At 36.1% G+C, this 20,101-nt stretch overlaps 1 protein-coding gene across 5 annotated transcripts in view; it reads left to right on the top strand.

The window, feature by feature from the left end:
- Nucleotides 1–20,101, top strand: part of LOC129985332 (chordin-like) — a 203,516-nt gene that overhangs the window by 95,002 nt on the left and 88,413 nt on the right. The gene's annotated exons all lie outside the window — the stretch shown is intronic.

Raw genomic sequence — 20,101 nt, 5'->3', positions numbered from 1 at the left:
TATCCGAGATCACAAATGTTTGCCGTTAAGAGGAACCACCTTGTCTCCATATTCTTCGATATTGAGAAGGCATACGACCGCACATGGCGCTACGGTATACTTTTAACACTTTATAATTTTGGTTTTAGGGGAAACCTACCCATATTTTTACAAAACTTTTTATCACATCGCCCTTTTAGAGTTCGTATAGGTAACTTTTATTCAAATCATTTTATTCAAGCTGAGGGAGTTCCGCAGGGGAGTGTCCTCAGTGTCACACTCTTCATTATTCATCTTAATCAAATTTTAACCCATTTACCTTCATCTGTGCATGCTAGTCTTTATGTTGACGATCTGCAGGTCTCGTGTCAAGGCAGCAATATGAATCTAATTGAAAGGCAGTTACAAGCCGCTGTAAACAAATTGGTCTCTTGGTGCAAGGAAAACGGGCATACGATCTCTCCGGAGAAGAGCCGGTGTGTCCATTTTTGCCGAAAACGAAATCTTCATCTTGATCCGTGTATTCATATTCAGAATATTCCAATTCCTGTGGTAAACGAAATATGAATTTTAGGAGTGATATTCGATCGGAAACTTACCATCCTACCGCATATCTTATATTTGCGGAAGAAGTGTGAAAAATCCTTAAATATTTTAAAGATTCTGGCAAAAACATCTTGGTGTGCCGATCGAACCTCCCTACTCCGTATCTACCAGGCAGTAATCCTTTCCCGTATTGATTACGGTTGCATGGTTTATGGCTCTACACGCCCTACAGTTTTGAGGCAACTGGATACTATCCACCACTCTGCTCTAAGAATCTGCTCCGGAGCTTTCCGTACATCACCAGTAGAGAGTCTATATGTTACTTGCCACGAACTGCCTCTTCACTTACGACGACAGAAGTTATCTATTTTATACTATTACCGTACAAGATCTGTCCCTAATCACCCTATTTGTCATATGAATCTTCCCGTAGGTCTTCGCAGACTATATGATGCCCGCCCCTCACATGTTCTTCCATTCAATGAGAGAGCAAAATTGCTCATGCGTGATTCGGACCTTTCAAATGTCACCATCACGACTGTTGATTCTTTTTGCTTTCCGCCTTGGGATGTCCCATACATTTCATTTCTGAATCCATTTGCAGGTTTTGATAAGTCCTCCACTACTTCTGTTGTTTATCAGCAGCTTTTTCTTTATCATTGCTGTCAGTATTCTTCTTTCACACCAATCTTTACAGATGGTTCCCGATCAGATGGGCATGTCGGTTGCGGCATCATAATTCCATCTGATACTCTGAGCTATCGCCTACACAACTGTTGCTCCGTTTTCATGGCTGAGTTGGTGGCAATTTTCTGTACTCTTCGCGAAATCTTGCCCCTTTCTGAGCGTAATTTTATAATTTATACTGACAGTCTGAGTGCTTTGGAGACACTCTCTCATTATCACTATCAGATGCACCCTATTTCTATTCAAATTTTGTGTACATTACGACTCCTAGAAAATAGGGGTTTCAAAATTCTCTTTTGTTGGGTCCCAGGGCATGCATGTATTACCGGTAATGAAAGGGCAGATTTTGCAGCTAAATCTGCAACACTATTTCTAACGCAATCTCTTCCATATTGTGATGCTAAGCGGTCCCTTGTACGACACATCTTTTCTAAATGGCAGATGGCATGGGATCTGCAGATCCACAATAAGTTGCATTTCATCAAGCCCACAGTTGGTTTATGGCCTACTCTACGACAACGTGAGAATGATGTCAAAATGACTCGCCTTCGTATAGGGCATACTCGATATACTCACCGCCATCTCCTTTTTGGTGAAAGGGCACCAATATGCTCCAAATGTCATATTGAGATAAGCATTCAACATGTTTTGATTGTCTGTCCTAATTTTGAAGTTCATCGTCGTTACTTCTTCCACTCGTCAAATCTTAACATGCAAGACCTGGTGGGTGAAACATACCATCCAAATATTTTTAAATTTTTAAAATCTATCGATTTTTTTACTTGTATCTGATATTTATTGCTATATCCCTCTGTATATTTCTGAGCTTTTAAAACTTTTCCTTTTTTTCTCTACTATAAAAAAAAATTAGTAATCATTGTTACATTTGAATTTCATGCATTCATTGCTACTTTAAAAAAAATGTCCGTTTTTTTACTAGAATCGACCGTCTTTTTTGAAATTTTAATCACTTATTATATGGGATGAAATTGAACCATACGCTTGGCGCAGTATGGCCAAGAATGGCTCTTGCGCCAATAAACCCAACAACAACACAAATGTTTGCCCGTGTAGGCTGAGCATCTTCATTGGAGAATATTCGCGATGGTTTTTGGGACACTCGTTTGGGGGCATCCCTTCCAATTACTTCAGTAACTGAAAATGGGAGTTGAGGGGAGGGGGGCTCGTAAATGGAAGAAAAATCGGAGGAATGACCATTACAATTTGGCGAAACATTTTTTTACATAACACATCTGACGCATTGAATGAAATGTTAAAGGATGGAGATGGGTGGTATGATTCAAACTGAGGCTTGGATTGTTTTTTGTGGTAAAATCATTGGGGAAAAAGAAGACGAAGCACATTGTTTGTGAATTCACTTAAATGTATGAAACGGATGGTTTCAAGTATCACGTCTTCATACGAATGACAGAAGCTGCGATGCACACTTCTCTTCACTAACGCTTAAGATTAAAGCTTTGAGAAATTTGCAACATATTGTGTACCCTCCTTATAATTAAATTGTGGAAAATCTTATCTATTCTGATGAAGTTGCGCTTTTTCTTTAGACTTTATGAATTGCGGAATTTAATTTATCTAATTTTTATGTTTTTGCGCATCTATTTTTACAATTCACTGTAAATTAATGTGTAAAATGTTTTCATTGTTAAAAAGAATTCTAATATTTTTAGGGATTACTCAGCATTTTAACTGTTTGCATAATTGTCCCTTTTTCCAAAGTAATTTTACTACTACTGTTTTTTTAAAGCTATGAATGCTTATTTAAACTGTTATGCTTCCATAGACTGTAAAATGAATAGTTGAGGTTAATGAATTCTGATAGTTTCGAAGCATTTTTATATGGTGCTTGTTTACAAAACTGGAGAAAGAAAAGGAAATATGGCAAAGTTTACAATATTGTATATGTTTTATATTATTTTATACTGCATGCCCACCTAACTCCCTTGCCATCCTCTTAGTTTCGACACGGCTGCTGCTATATGTATAAAAGTGGTATCTAGGTACAGTAAAGTAGACGTGCGTTACTGAATGAAACCGCGTATGGTGCCACCTGGTGGAAAACTGCGGATATTGTATTCCTATCTCGATAACAGAACGTGATAGGGGGGGGGAATGATGTACAAAGATGTAGAGCATCATCGATTTAGTGCGAAAAGATACTTTGTGGATATTAATGCGAAAAATAGGGTGGTTAAAACCTGCTGTTCTTTTTTTTTTTTTTTTTTTTTTTTTTGATATTCTGCACTGTGAAGTGACCAAACAATCTAAGAAAGAAAAAAAAAAAAAAAAAAAAAAAACTCCGCTAGTTATAACAATATACCTCTGTTTGAGATGTGCAAACTTCTGACTGCCAGCTGCAATGCACATTTGGATCCTGGTTTGCAATTCACATTGCTCACGTTGGTGCAAAGAGCTTGATTCGTTAATACAAGCATCCTTAATGCGTCGTTTAAGGTTCTGCAATGTTTATGGAGGGGTCGCATACACCTGCTGTTTCAAGTATCCCCACAGGACAAAGTCTAATGGTGTCAGATCAGGCAAACGTGGTGACCATTCTTCTAATCCGCCATACCCAATTATTTGGTTCCCGAATTCCTTGGTCAGGTACTGCTTCACTGGCGTGACTGTGATCAGGGGCGCCGTCATTTTGAAACGATGGATCCCTAAGAATAAACAACGGCAGGTTCTCCTCAAAATCGGGCATTACTATCTGTAGCAATTATAAATATCGTGCGCTGATCGGCTTGTTATCGTAAATTGCACACCAAACCTTAATAGCAAACCGCATTTCAGGTCGAACCTCGATAAAACATCTAGTGTTTACCAGCGCCCACTTATGAGTGCTTTGCCTACTGTACATGTCATTCCTTTTAAAGCATGCCTCGTCCGTCCACGTTATATCTGCCAAGAATGTTGACTGGACCTGTATCGGATTCATGACGAAGTTCCCGTCCAGTGCAATTGTTGAGGCGTTGGATGAGCAACTAATTCGCTTAGGAATTTCCAAACCTGACTTTTCCAAAGACCACAGTGTTCACTGATCTCTCTTGTGCTGCATTTCGGATTTAATACCTCATCCGGTTAAACTTGCCGTCCTGCTTTAGCTGGTCTGCCAGCTTGACTAGTCATGCAGCCTGTCTCCCTTAAAGATGTTTAACTGGGAAACAGTTAGAATGATTTGATGTGAAGGATGCGGGCCTGCAGGAAAATATTGCTGGCGTAATCTTGTTGCTGATCGCATCTTGCGTTCACATTCACCGCGCAGTAAAACCGTCTCACAATACTCAACTTTGGAAAATCTCTCCATGACCATGAGAATGAACATACTACAACCCTAAGAAGATATCTATTTTATAGCTCCTCAAGTGAACAGGTGCGACGTTTCTTACATATTTGCATACTGCAAAAATGTACAAGCTGCGTTAAGCTGATGCCGCACTATTTTATACGCTATTAATAAAGACAATCAGTGCAAGGATGCAGCCCCCGGGGTTTCAACCGCAGTCCTTTTGACTGGGAATCACAAGCGATGCGATATTGTGATTTGCTCAAAACATAATCATTTCTCTTTCCATTCAAATTTCGTGATGCATATTAGCTAAATTAATCGTACCTATTCTTCGCATTATTGTCCACAGGGTGTCTTTTTGTATACTAAATCGAATTCTTTGTAAATTCCTTTTCCCCCTATCTCGTTCTGTTCTCGAGATAGGAATGCTATCTCCGCAGTTTTCCACCAGATGTTGCCGAAGGCGTTTTATTTTCGTAGCTAATGGTTACTTTACTATAACTTGTCACTAGAGATTGCAATACCGGTATACCGGGATACCGAATACCGGTATTTTGAGCCATTTGTACAATTTTGTAATACCGGTATTCACAAGTTTAAATACCGTTTTTTCGGTATTTACTAAAAAAATTTTTAATTGTCTCTACTATGTTCAGGAATCGCGAACATAGCAAAATAGTATATGTTTTTGTTTTTATGTCTCCCTAACGGGCGAAATTAATTAGCTAATTAATTGCTTAAATCTAAATTAGCGAAACATGGATTATCTCTGAAAGAAAATATTGTATCCATAACGACTGATGGAGAAACAATTATGAAAAAAGTTGGAAAGTTGATTGGTGCAAATCAGCAGTTGTGCTATGCACATGGAATTCAATTAGGACTAATAGATGTATTATACCAAAAAAATAAAGAACAGAAGAATCCAAATACTGTGGATATAGAAACTTCGGATTCCAAATTTGAAGAGACTAAGAGTGAGAGTGATATTGACAATGAAGATAATGACAATGTAATTGTTGAAGAAGATATTGCTAATGGGGATGAAATATTAACCTATCAAGAATTGCTTTCTATAATTTATAAAATTTGAAAAATTGTTAAGATATTTAAACGTTCCCCAATAAAAAAGGATATGTTACTAAAATATATACTAACTGAAAATAAAACAGAATATATGTTAATATTACATTCTAAAACACGTTGGAACAGTTTACTTCCAATGATGGTACGATTTTTGAAACTGAGAAATCCAATCCAAAAAACAATAATCGACTTAAACCTCAAAATTAATTTTTCAGGTAGTGAATTCGACTTAATATCCAGAACTATATCAGCTCTACTTCCAATAAAACTGACTGTTGAGGCATTATGTCGGAGAGATTCTAATTTATGCAACTAATGCAACAATAAATTTCATGTTGCAGTCACTGAAAGAACAGCACACATCACTATCTGAAGAATTATATATTACATTGAAAACTCGCACAGAAGAAAGGCATACCGAAATAGAAAATGTCTTATGGTATTTACATAATTATAATGATTTTAAAAATGAAAATGAAAAAGAAGAAAAGAAAATAACCAATTCAAATTTGATTAAGTTTATAGTAAATTTTCTTAAAACTTTTTATCCACAAACCTATCCATGTTCAGAAGAATTCGGTTCAATTATCGAAGATTATGATGTCACTACTGTCGATAGTGAAACGGAATTGTCTCTTGAACAAAAATTAGAATGAACGATAAATAAAAAAATTTCAACAAACCAAAATACAATACAGAAATCAGCTATATCCAAAACCATCTGACGAGAAATCAATTTATTTGAAGATGAGGGATTTAGAGGTAAATACTTGGAAAAAGTATATCGCGCATTGCTAACAGTGCCACTAACTATAGTAGATGCCGAAAGAGCGTTTTCAACAGCTAGTAATTTTTGCACAAAATTACTTTTCAGGCTTAAAGACTGTACAATGGATGCATTATGTTTTTTAAGATCACATTTCAAAAATTTGTAATAGTACCACAGACTGAATAGTGATATTTACACTTTTTTGTGATTTAAATAAATAAGACGTTCCTTCACTTTTTTGTGATTATATAATGTTATAATTTATAAGTTACAAATTATTTTTTGTGATATTTACACTCTCTAACGAAACTGGCAAATAAAACAAAGAAAACACCTGTGTTTTCTTTCTTTTTCTAAAATTTCTAATACCGGTATTAAAAACCGGTATCCCGGTATTAAGTTTTAAAAAATACCGAATACCGGTATTGAAATTTTTGTCCGATATTGCAATCCCTACTTGTCACCATTTTTATGAATATAGCAGCAACCGTTCCGAAGTTAAGAGGATGGCAAGGGGCTTTAGTGGGCAAGGGACTTTTAACTATATTGCTTAATTCATGGAATATGAGATCTAAGAGACTTTTAAAAGCTATTTAATAATGCACACATGCCATTTATAATTTCCAACTTTTTTTATATGATTTATTTCGTATTTGTGGAGACTGAATTTTGTAATCGATTTCTTATTCATTTCCCTAATTAGAATTCATGAGAAAGAGAGAGTAAAATTTTATGCACATGTATGTGCGGATTGTCAATACACTGGCACTTCCATAACCTAATTAATAACGAATCATTTGCTAAATTAAATTTTGATCCTTTACCAGTGGCGCCACATGGTAATAAATTTGTGAAAAGTTTTATTTGAAAATTGAAAAATAGAAGAATAATCAAGATAAAAAAATTCTGCAGTTAATAATATTAATAAAACTTAAATTTAAATTGTTTACTTAAAATTGTAACAATTTAAATAAACTTATTATTTAAATTGTTAATTTAAAGTTTATTAATGAAACTTAATTTATTACTATTACCAGTAATTTACTACTGTTATAGATAGATTCATTACTATTTTGCGACGCCATTGCATTATTTATCTTTGATCGCAACTGTGACGTCACAGCCCTTACGACTAGAGAAATTGAAGAGATGTGATGAGGCGATCTGATTGGTCTGTCATTACGTCGTTGTATAATATCTGATGTAAAAGACGCTTCTGCGTATTTCTGTTTTGTGTGGTGTTGCTTGTGTTCTTGTTTGCCTCTGTGCTTTTTGTAAATAAAGTTATTTTAATTTGTAGGAAATGAGCATATCTATTTCCTATAGCACGGCATAAGATATTTGCAGACCCTTAGGTTACAGTTGTAACAATTACCATTATTGTATATTAGTCAGCTTTGTATTTGCATTGCTATTTAACTCCTCTCAATATCACTCCAAGCTTACTCAAGTGATTCTAGTCGCGGAGAAATCTAGAGGTACTCGATTTTGTAAAAATGCCAGTTCTCAGCAGCTGATCGAGGGGATTTAAAGGGTTGGAGTTTTGAAAAAATTTGATTAGAGCATAAAACCCTTTCTCAAAGTTCACATAACCACTTTGATTTTCAATTCTGTGCAATTTTACTCAGCATGAGGTTACCTGAATTATGTTGAATTCAAAATGCTATTAAATAACTACAAGAAAGTACAAACAAAATGATAAAATTATTTAAAAAGTAAAAAAAAAAAAAATCTTATTTCCTATTTTTATTAACCCCGCATCCTCTATTTTCGAGGGAAATCCTATATAGACATTGTACATTCTCTTTGGAGAAGTTCCTCGTCGCAACAATTGCACCAATTTCACCAGTTTTTATATCCTTTGATAGATAGCTCACTTTCAGGCAACATCAAGAAACAAATTGACTCCTATCTCAACAACTAGTGCGATTTGGTCAACTTTATGTAGCCGCATCTGTCTAGAAAACGCACTTAGCCGTTTAGAATGCTCTGTTTATAATAGAAGTATAATTTAAAATAAAATTTTCTTTTACTGTAGCAAGATGCAATTCAAAGTTGGTTGACATGAATAAATACTATTAAAATGAATCTATAGTGGAAATGAATAGATTCATAATGATATTTGAATTGAATTAATTAACTTGGTTTTAACGGAAATTACCAATGTCTTATAGTATTAGTATATCTGCTATTCCCTTTGTTTCAAGTAGAGAGCGTTTGATGGGATCTTAAATTGTCTGAATGATTCTTTTAAAAATTTGTCTTGGAATCGTCTGGATGTATTCATTAGTATTTGACTATCATTAGTATTAAATCATTTGCATACGGGTTTTTTTTTTTTTTTGCATCTAGCCTGGTTTCATAATGGTAAAACAAATTCCTTCCGTCAGTATGGGCTGATCCCAGTTAAAAATCGTTTATTTCATTTGTGACTTTCGAAAATCCTTTTGGCTTCCCATCTGGCATCTTTTAGTGCTTCTTCTTACAAAGCTGCGCTGCGTTATTTACGACTCGCGAATGTGGTGATGAGTTTCGCAATGCGACCAATGAGTTTGACGTCATGAAGCATTTTCAACATTCCTCCCTCAGTCGGGTTTCCTCATTAGGACCCGGCAGGGGATCATTAGCGGGCCCTCCACCCGATCGGTAGGCGTCCACCAACCCGACATCTGCAGATAACTTGGAAATGAAATCCACCTTTTTAGTTTCTGGACATTAAAACCAGCACACACATTTTAATTTGATAATTTATAATGATATTTAACCTCTTTTTTTTTTTTAACTTTCCGTTTTACAAAGTATAAATGGTATCGTAATTCTTTAAAAAATCCTTTAGATTACTTAATCTATATAGATATTTCACGCATATATATATATATATATATATATATATATATATATATATATCTTGGGCCTAATTTCAGGGGATTTCCGGGTCACGAGGAATCATTATTAGACTATGTCTGCATTTCCTTCACAGAAAAAATCCCTTTCTTTGAATCCCTGCCTGAGAGTGATCCTTGAAAAAGTCTTCAGGCCGGATTTTTTTTTTTTTTTTTGGTTTTATTCTTTTTTTTTTTTTTTTTTTTGATTTTCCTATTAACTTGATTTTAATACTTTTGTATCAATTCATTTGTGTTTTAGAAGTAGCTGCAGTTGCGCTCTCTAAATACTATAAAGTTCTTTTTTGGTTTTAGTTTGAATAGGTAATAAATTTTAGTTGCGATTTCGAAACTGTTTTGTTTCGTTTTCATTTTAGTTTCGTTTTCAAACTATTTCTTACTTTAGATTGGTTATATATATATATATATATATATATATATATATATATATATATATATATATATATATATTCGTTTTCAATTATCTGCATACAATCATTCAGAAGTACATTGAACTAAGATAGCATCCAAATTGCAGCGTTGTATCCAATTTTGAACTGAATCCGTTAATAGAAAAGATGGCTGTGTGAACTATACACCTTCATTTCTTTAATAACTTGTGAAGCTACATAAAAGAGTGCCTTTTTTACTTTATGAACTCGAAGTGAATTTCTTTTTGTTAACAACGCCATTTTCTTGACTATGCGAAAAGGTTTTTTTCTTTAAACACATCGGTATAATAATTGGAAAAGAGCATCTAACCAATAATGTAAATAAAATGAACCAACTGCATTATAATTACGCTCCTGAGTATTGAAAAGGAGGTTCGCGAATACCTACTGCACAAGGGCTTACCCGAAGTTTTTATGCTAGAATTAGAATTGTATTAAATAATTAATAATTATTTCAGCTCTCTATATTAGAAGCAGAAGTATGCTGCTGTTTACGAATTTGAAAGAGCCGGGATCATTTTATAGTTATGAAGTAAGCATGAATTGATTTTTGACCCTTGCGCTTAACACACATGCACAATATTTATAAATCTTATGCTGTGGCCCACCACGGGGTCTGTGGAATGTATTTCATTGCCGCAATCTATGATTTCAAATTTGAAATCCTTCAATCTCCACGCCTTGAAAAGTCGCTTGATCCACTGAATGGGCGGTTGGGTTTTCGGGAAAGCAATATACATCTCTTGACGCGCTCCCTTTTTGAGAGAGAGACGACGTTCCGTGCTTATCGAGGGAGCGCTCTTTGTTGCGGCTCGCATTCCGGGGCGATGTTGCGGTTCACCATCGGCACCTGAGCAGGTTCATTCGACTTTCTGCTTCCTAGAGAAAATTCTTTGTATTTTGAACTTTTGTTGAAACAGTCGAGTGCCTCTTGTTTGGCTCTCATCCGGCGGTGGGAAAGGTCCCGAGCTTATGTGGTTTCAATGCCTGCATCGTATCGAATATTTCCAAGCGATGTTTGTTATGGCATCGAAATCCATTGTCTCCTACTTTTCACTACTGAGAATGTTTGTAGAGGAACTACTGAAAGGTCTTTTAAAATATGCCTTTTTTCTAAGGTCTGAAAAATTAAAAAAAAAAAAAAAAAAAGCAAAATGAATAATTGAATCGAAATGTTGGAAAATTTTGAGAAAACTAGGTAATTTTTTCTTAGAATTCGAATGTCTAATCCGGAGTATCATAGCTTTATACGTTGTAATTCGCTGTATTATTCTATTTTCATAATTTATTCAATAAGTTTACTTTGCATGTTAGTAAAGTATATTTCAAATTTAATAACATTATTTGTGAAATTTACATTAAAAAATCATCAATTTTCAAAAATTGTTCTCAAAGTTTTTTCAAATTTAATAGAAATACTTACATTTTTGAACCCTTTCTAAGGCCATGGGAAGTATGTTTTCCATCAACTTCATGAATCTTTGTATGATGTTATATAGTTTGGTATATATTCTGACAAATTTTTCAATAAAACAAAAATTTAGGAGCTACAGTTCTTAATCTCACACAAAATGGCGTGACTTAATTATTAATTAGACAAATTAATTAATCAAATTAAATTGATCTAATAATTTAAATGAATCACTTTTCTTAAGGCACTCTCAATTCTAAAAATGTTTTAATTAATCACGACTAGAAAAAATAGCTGTTTAAAGGGTTCATTTGATATTTATGGATTTTAATTATTTTAGGGACGACCATGAAATCTATCTGCCTGTCCGTCTGTGTGTATATATATTTATATATATAAAAATCCATGTGTTTGTACGTTTGATTTTTATACAAATCCAGACTCTTTGACGTATCCGAACGAAATTTGATGCTGTTTCTTAGCACCTAAAAGGATTTATTGAGCTAATAAACAGCTTTTAAATAGGAGTTTTCAGCGGAATTAATGTCATTTATAAAAGGCAATTTCTCTAATTGCAATAACTTTTTTGAAATTAATGTGAGCATATTTTATAACTGCTTTTCCATTACGTTGAATTACTAATCCTGTTTACAGTTCAATTACATCTCTTATTCATACGTTGTTGAAGTTTTCTTCAGAGTTCTTATTTTTGCGTTTGCTATGCGGCTTTTTCCAATCGAATATTTTAGTATCTATTCATGAATATAAACTGTTGCAATTTCTTAATTTTAATGGATTAAATATTATTTTAATAAAAAATTTTAGTAATTTTAAAATTTTAATGCACCGAATTGGCATGCCATAAATTTCTTTTACTGTTTTTTTTTTTTACTTGCGCTTTACTGAATAGAATTCTATTTAGAAATGAAAAGAATTATTTTCAAAATATATGTTTGTTTATATGCACATTGGCATTCCTAACTCTTACATTCCATCATATCCTGTGAAAAATATTTATTTGCCGGTTATCTAAATTTTGTCATTGCTGGAATTTAGCTTTTGTCGTATCGGCATTAAAACATCTAATTATTTAATTTAAATGTTTTATTATGAGAATTTTCTTCTTTAAAGTTTTTCTTGGATTCATCTTGTTAATTTCATTTTATTTCCGAGTCTTTAACAATCTGTCGAGCCACTGACGATTTCTCAATTCTAGAAAGAAAAAAATATTGTTTATGTCCTTCAAGCCTTGAAAGATTTATCTTCTAAAAATCTGAGAGTTATTTAGAGAATGGCTGTTAAAAATAAACCTTTAATTGTAGCACATTCAAAAATTATTGGAATGAAAAAGCAAATTCTATTGCAAAATCAGTCATGCAGTCGAACTAGAACTTTGAAGATGTTATCGGGTAATATCGCTTTAAAATGTGTGCCATGCTTGCCAAAACGGGTACCAGTGCCCAGAAACTGTAAGGGACCTCATGTGTCCTTCTTGACTAAAACATGAAAGAGATTGGATGTAATAATAAGTTTTTACTCCGGGCCTAGTTTGAACCAGGTGGGAATCCCTATCGACACTCCTGTAGCCAAGACAGAGAAATTCATTGATATTCTCTTAAACTATTTGAAATATTCAAACAAGCATAATCTTGAGGACAAATGATGAGTTGTTATCTTAATTTTCCTCCAAAAAATAGTTTTTAATCAGCGTCATTGCAAAATTTTCTTCAATCATTGAAGATTTTTAACGTATATTACTTGATTTTTGGGCAGCCTTTTTTGTTAAAAATCCAAAGATGATACATTAAAAAAACTATTAAGTACCTGATTCAAAGAGTTGCCTTCTCCCGAATTCGTTAATTATTTCAGTTAAAATTTAATCGCTTAAACTCGCTATGAAACCTATAGACACTATTTTTCTCTCATGGCAAATGTTCTAGATGAGAGACTACCCGAAACGTTGAACTGAAAATGTTTTTTTTATCAGATTCTCTAAACTAGTAATTAATTAGGCTTGAAATTAAAATCTCTCAAAGTTTGAATGTGAAAATTTTATGGCTTAGAAGTGTATATGCTTCGCTTTATCTTACATACATATAGAGCGAATACACACAGACGGAGCTACAGATACAGCATTTATTGGTATTATAAAAACGTATACAATTAATTAAACAAAGCTTTTTAAAATGGCAACATTTTCATGATACAGTGTGTTAGGCTTGAAGAACAAATGGCAACATTTTCATGATACAGTGTATTAGGCTTGAAGAACAAATGGCCTCTTTTATTCCCACATGAAGCGAATAACTTAAAGGAATTTATATATTTGTTCGGTTGAGGAAAAAACTTTATAAGCAAATTTTACTGATGGTTATTTAGTAAATAAATATTCCGCCACAGATACTGTGTGAATTTATGCTATAATTTTATGAAAGTCAAGTAAAGGATCTCTGTGTTTGTGCTTTTTATGTACAAATAATCATTTATAGCATTTCAACGTTAACGTTTTTATGAATTGGAAATGTTTTCTTCTTGAATTGCTCTCAAACTTCCTCATTGTGACTTTACTTTCAACGTTCAAAAAGATAGTATACATGGTAAAATACATGAAAGTAAAACGGATTTACAAGTTTATTAAAAGTTTTTTTATTCAAATTTTATTTTGATTTTAAAATTTACGTATTCTTCTGTGCAGTTTTCATACGTGAATTCACAGAAATTCCCTGTAGTGCAAATCCATTCTTCCTCAATTTTTCTACTCCTATTTCCTATAAATTCAACCCCTCAGGGGCTCACCTACTATAGGTGAGTACGGGTGTCCCAATCCCGAGGTACCCAGGGATCTTTACTCCCTTTCAGTTCGCTCTCCTCTACGCCTTCTGCTTTCTGCTGTGTCTTTCCTTCCCTCGACGGCAAGCGAGGCAGCTCTCCATGAGAAGCTGTCGCCGCTCTGTTTGCTTCTAGCTTCTCATGGACAGCCAAAACCCCACGTGTTTGCCGTGCGTGGCGACCCATTTGAAAGACGGGTGGTGTACTGTGGTCCCCTGTGCATCAATCGGCTGGTTACTAACCACCTAAGTGGTTAGTTTGCTAGGGATCAAGCGAAGGGGTTACTCCTTGGGCTTGGCGTTAAGGGTGGTCACTGTCCCCGGGGGTAACTCCCAGCGTATAGGTTCCGGCTAGCACCAAGGTAAGTGCCGAGGCTGGAAATGGCCAGAGCCGGTGGCTGCCTTCCCTTGTTGGGCTCCGTGGTGGGCGGTGCCGTCGGGCCCGAATCACTCTCAATATCGCATGGCTCCTCCCAAGAAGGGTCCCTTTAGTGGGCGTCACAAAGTACCTATTTCTTTCAACAATAATGAACATTTTGATGCTTTTTTCGTAATAAATAGAATTTCTGAAAATAAAGAAACTTTTGAAACAGTCTCCCCTTTCCTTGTACAAAAGGCAATAAATGCTACAGTCGGCGAAGTTGCATCTATTCGAAAAATGAGATCTGGCGACTTGCTTGTGGAGGTTTCTTCTCGTAAGCAAGCACAACAGATACAAAAACTAAAATCCTTGGCAACAATAAGAGTTTCTGTAACCCCTCACCAATCACTTAATAGCTCTAAAGGCGTCATCACCTGCGGCGAAATACTAAATCTTCCCGTAGAGTTAATTGTCTCCGAAATGAAATCTCAAGGTGTTTCACATGTGCGTCGAATTTCCATACGACGTGATGGACAAGTACTTGAGACGAAACATCACGTATTAACTTTTAAAACTTCTAAATTACCGGAGTACGTCTATGCAGGCTATATAAAGTTACCGGTTAGGTCATATATCCCTAATCCACTAAGGTGTTTTCAGTGCCAACGCTTTGGCCACTCCAAAATGAATTGCCGCGGGTCTCTCACTTGTGCCCGCTGCGCACAAAAAGGGCATGATAGCCAACAGTGTACCGCAGAAGAAAAGTGTGTAAACTGTGGTGGCGATCATCCCTCATATTCTCGATCTTGTCCTCGCTGGGCACTGGAAAAGCGGGTTACGACAATAAAATTCAAAGAGGATTTATCTTATCCTGAAGCCAGACGCAGGGTTAAGGCACAGACCCCAATCCCTGGTGTCAGTTATGCTTCAGCAGTTAAGAAAATTTTCTGTCAGAATTGCTCTTGTGAAAACTGCTTAAAATATGCCAGGAAAACAACAGATAATGAAAAAACATCAGATTCCGATGCTGAACATACTCTGAAAACTAACACTGATACTCAAAAAACTGTTAGAAGAAAATCAAAATCACAGAACTCTCTGACATTAAACTTAGCAAAACGTGGCCTTACGCAAAAAGATTTGCGAAAGAAACTGAAAAATTCTGCATCGAAAAATTTCGTCGCATTGGGGTTAGCGACGCAAGGTGTTGTCCATAAGGACTTACAGTCCATCTTTGGTGACACGCTTAATAGCCCCGATATTAAACTGCATCCGTCTGAGGATGAATATGAACTTGGTATGAGTTGCGATGATCATGCAACTCCAACAGCTGCTTCTTCTCTCTCTCCTTCCAAATCACTCTCTTAATGGGTACCTTCCTTTCTTGGAATTGTCGCGGCATTCGGCCCAAACTTCATGACATCAAGTCTATTATTAACAGATTTCATCCTGTTTGTTTTGGTCTTCAAGAGACTTTCTTGAAGCCAAATATATCAATCAAATTACGCGGTTACAATTGTATTCGGAAAGATGCAGACAATGGAGCTCATAGTTCTGGAGGGGTCTGCATCTTCACTTCCAATTTATATCCGAGCACTCCTCTCACCCTACACACCTCTCTACAGGCTGTGGCTGTACAAGTTCATGTAAAAACTTTGGTCACAGTCTGCTGTATTTACTTACCGCCTCATGATGTCATTCGTCAACAAGATCTTGACCAGTTAGTGGACCAGCTTCCTTCGCCTTTTATCCTGCTTGGCGATTTCAACGGCCATAGTACGTTGTGGGGTTCAAATAGTACAAATTCTCGTGGGCAGCAAATAGAACAGTTCATTTCTAATAACTGTTTATGTTTGCTCAATAATGATGAAAAGACGTATTTTCATGAGCCCACACGTACCTTCCACAGTCTTGATTTGGCCATATGCTCTCCTGAACTTCTACCGTTGCTAACTTTTGCTGTTAGCAATTATTTATATAATAGCGATCACTATCCTATTATCGTCTCCCATGCTGATGGAGGCGGTGTGACTTATTGTCCTCCGCGTTTTCTATTCCAGCGTGCAGACTGGAAAGCCTTTTCGCAATTAGCAGATATCACTGAGTCTATGATCAACATCCCAGATATTTCTGAAGCTGTACAAAATGTCCTTGATATCATAATCTGTGCCGCAACTTCCACTATTCCAAAGAGTACATCACGTCTAAGGAAATTTCGAAGACCGTGGTGGAATGAAGCCTGTCGCGACAGTCACAAACGTCAGAAAAAGTTATGGAACTTCTTTCGTAGGTACCCTACTACAGAGAACCTCGTTGCTTTTAAAAAAAGCCAAAGCACTAGCTCGCCGCATACGTCGTCGTAGTCAGAGGGAATCCTGGATTCAATTCATATCCTCTATAACATCATCTACTTCCAGCAAAGTTCTATGGAAAAAGGTAAAGGCTGCTAATGGAATATATCATGAATCCTCCATTCCTGTTTTAAATAGAGGGAATGTGAAGTATTCTGCCCCATTAGATGTTGCCAACATTCTCGGTCAAACATTTGCACAGGTTTCCGCTATTGATTCATATAACCCTGACTTCCTTACAATTAAGAATCGTGCGGAACGGTTGCCTTTGCGCTTTAACGAACGAAATACCTTTCCATATAACTGCGAGTTTAGAATGTTTGAGTTAGAAACAGCATTATCTCATAACCATAATTCCTGTCCCGGGCCTGATGGGATTACATACAATATGCTCCGCCATTTGAATACCACTTCCCTTTCCAATCTGTTAATGCTTTTCAACAGAATATGGACTGAGCAGAAGTACCCTTCACAGTGGCGAGAAGCGATTGTGATCCCCATTCTAAAACCTGCCAAGGAACCTTCTAATCCTCTGAACTACCGACCAATTGGTTTAACAAGCTGTCTTTGCAAGACTTTTGAGAGAATGGTCAATGCTCGGCTCATATACGAATTGGAGAAACAAGGATGCATCTCTCCGTTGCAGAGTGGTTTCCGTCGAGGTCGGTCTACTTTTGACAACCTCGTATTACTGGAAACTGAAATTCGCAACGCATTTGTAAGGAGGAACCACCTTGTCTCCATATTTTTCGATATTGAGAAGGCGTATGACCGTACATGGCGCTACGGCATACTCACTACGCTTTTTAACTTTGGTTTTAGGGGAAACCTGCCCATATTCTTATTGAACTTTTTATCACATCGGACCTTCAAAGTTCGTGTTGGGAACTTTTATTCTAATAGTTTTATTCAGGCTGAGGGAGTTCCGCAGGGAAGTGTCCTCAGTGTCACCCTTTTTATTATTCATCTGAGCCAGATTTTAACTCATTTGCCTTCATCTGTACAAGCAAGTCTTTATGTGGATGATCTTCAGATCTCATGCCAAGGAAGCAGTATGAACCTTATTGAGAGACAATTACAGAATGCTGTGAATAAATTAGTAGCTTGGTGCAAAAACAACGGACACAATATCTCACCGGAGAAGAGCCGTTGTGTGCACTTCTGCCGAAAGAGAAACATTCACTTGGATCCAAATATTAACATTGGTAATATATCGTTTCCTGTCGTAAATGAAATACGGTTTTGGGGAATAATCTTCGATCGCAAGTTGACTTTCCTTCCGCACATCTTGCACCTGCGGAAAAAGTGTGAGAAATCCTTAAATGTTCTGAAGGTACTCTGCAGAACATCTTGGGGTGCTGATCGAACCTCCCTACTCCGCATTTATGAAGCAGTAATTCTATCCCGAATCGATTATGGCTGTATGGTGTATGGTTCTGCCAGCGCTTCCATCTTGCGGCGATTGGATACTGTTCACCACTCTGCCTTACGAATTTGTTCCGGTGCATTTCGAACCTCTCCCGTTGAGAGCCTGCATGTTATCTGTCACCAAATGCCCCTAAATTTAAGGCGTAACAAATTGTCCGCTTCGTATTACTTCCGAATCATGTCAGTGTCAAAGCACCCTTTACGTCAAATTAAATTTCCGTCTGTTCTTTGCAGATTGTATAACGCCCGTCCATTTCATATCCTTCCATTCAATGAGAGAATTAAAAATATCCTTCATGACTCGGGCCTTGAAAATATTACTATTAAATCAGCTGATCTGTTTTGTTTTCCACCTTGGGATATAGCGCAATTTTCTTTTCTAAACCCCTTCTCAGGATTTGAAAAATCCTCAACTGCACCGATTATTTTCCAACAGATGTTTCTATATCATCGCTATCGGTATTCTTCCTTTACACCAATTTTCACGGATGGCTCGAAATCAGATGGTCATGTTGGCTGTGGAATCATACTACCATCTGATATACTGAGCCACCGTTTACACAATTGCTGTTCAGTTTTTACTGCTGAGTTGGTGGCCATTTTCTGCGCTCTTCAGAAAATCTCCCCTTCTACTCAGCGTAAATTTATTATTTATACTGATAGCATGAGTGCTTTGGAGACACTAACTCACTATCACAATCGGATGCACCCGATTGCTGTTAGAATTTTATTTATCTTGCGCCTGTTACAAAATGAAGGTTTTCAAATTATTTTCTGTTGGGTGCCGAGTCATGTTGGCATTGCTGGAAATGAAATGGCGGATTTAACGGCAAAATCAGCAGCGAATGCTTTGTCTCAGGGACTTCCTTATTGCGATATTAAGAAGTCCTTGGCTAAACACATTTTTTCTTCTTGGCAATTGACGTGGGATCAGCGAACCGAAAATAAATTACATTCCATTAAACCAACTATTGGATTGTGGTCTGTTCTCCCTATACGTGAGGTTGACGTCAAAATGACTCGCCTCCGTATAGGACATACTCGCTTCACGCACAACCATCTTCTTTTCGGTGAAGCGGCACCAAAGTGCCCCACATGCCGTGTGGATTTTACTGTTAAACATATTTTAATTGAATGTACTGATTTTAACTTCCAACGTATTCGTTTTTTTCATTTAACTTCGTTGAACTTGCAGGACCTGGTGGGTGAAAATCCCCACCCAAATATTTTTAAATTTTTAAAAGCTATAAGATTTTATACTTGTATTTAGTATGTAGAATATCTGTCTTATCACTGTGATCAATAGAACCCAGACATTGATTCCTACCTTAATTAGTCTATCATTTTTTAACTAAATTTGTTATTTAAATCTACGTTTTACCTCACTTTTATATTTTACCATTGGATTGGCGCAGCATAGCCAAATATGGCTCTTGCGCCAATAAACAGCACAAACCAACCAACCAACCTATAAATTCAAGGAGAATAAGGCCGAAGAATAAGGCAACTCGCTGAATAGTAAGAAAGTTATTTTTGCTCGGAACTTAATTATTTTCATATAAATAAAGAAGTTCAATCATCGAACGACTGATTCATTCACTTTGCCTTATTTGAACGCAGAGATTTGGGTCTTACACTAAAGAGGACTTCATCCTAGAAGATTCTGTTTTCAATCACAAGTTTATTAAAAGTTTTGGAAAAAGATGAACGACGATACTTCCTTATCTTTATATTTTCTTTTCTTTTCACAGCATCTGTTTTTGTTTCAAGACAACAGCCGTCGATGTCATCCTTTTCGATACGGAGCCCAAAAAAACCACTCTTTCGAGGCGCAAGGAATAATTATCTCCAGTTGAAAACTGTGCTAAACGCATGAAATGAGCACATCTATGTTGAGGTTTACGAGTGCAGAAAGTTTTCTTGGTCATTTGAAATTAAGGTTTATAAGTTCGGAAAGAAACCTTCGAACTTTATCTGTTCTGTGCTAATAAAATAATTGTTGAATAGACAT

Source organism: Argiope bruennichi, chromosome 9, assembly GCF_947563725.1.
Source record: "Argiope bruennichi chromosome 9, qqArgBrue1.1, whole genome shotgun sequence".
In the NCBI taxonomy this organism is placed as follows: Eukaryota; Metazoa; Arthropoda; class Arachnida; order Araneae; family Araneidae; genus Argiope; species Argiope bruennichi.
Note: the sequence above shows the minus strand (reverse complement) of the source record. Positions and strands in the feature narration are given on the sequence as shown.